The sequence below is a fragment of the Carlito syrichta genome, unplaced genomic scaffold, assembly GCF_000164805.1.
Source record: "Carlito syrichta isolate Samal-C Ts95f unplaced genomic scaffold, Tarsius_syrichta-2.0.1 Scaffold308903, whole genome shotgun sequence".
Lineage (NCBI taxonomy): Eukaryota > Metazoa > Chordata > Mammalia > Primates > Tarsiidae > Carlito > Carlito syrichta.
Genome location: NW_007252999.1, coordinates 233,822 through 234,269, shown reverse-complemented (window position 1 = coordinate 234,269; position 448 = coordinate 233,822).

The window sequence follows — 448 nt, the reverse complement described above, 5'->3', positions numbered from 1 at the left end:
CTCCCGGCCACCGCAGCCTCAACCTGCTGGGCTCCGGCGATCCTTCCGCCTCATCCTTCCAAGTAGCTGGAACTACAGGCGTGTGCCACCACCCCCAGCAAATTTTTAAAAAAATTTTTTGGTAGAGATGCAGGCTCAACATGTTGCCCAGGCTGGCCTCAAAACCCTGGGCTCAGGCGAGCCTCTTGCCTCCGCCTCCCAGAGTGCTTGGATGACAGGTGTGAGCCACCGCGCCCAGCAGGAGCAAGTTCTTGAAGTGACTGCCATAGGAAGAGCCCTGGCTTGCCAGTGTCTTGTAAATACTCTTGTTACTGGAGCAGAGAGGCGTGACCTGGTTTTGCATACGTACTTCCTTTGACTCCTTCACCCTATCCAATGAAAGGACTCCTCAGCTCAGTATGCTTATTTCATGGTTCCTAACCGAATTGAGGGTTGCAGGTCTTCCCAG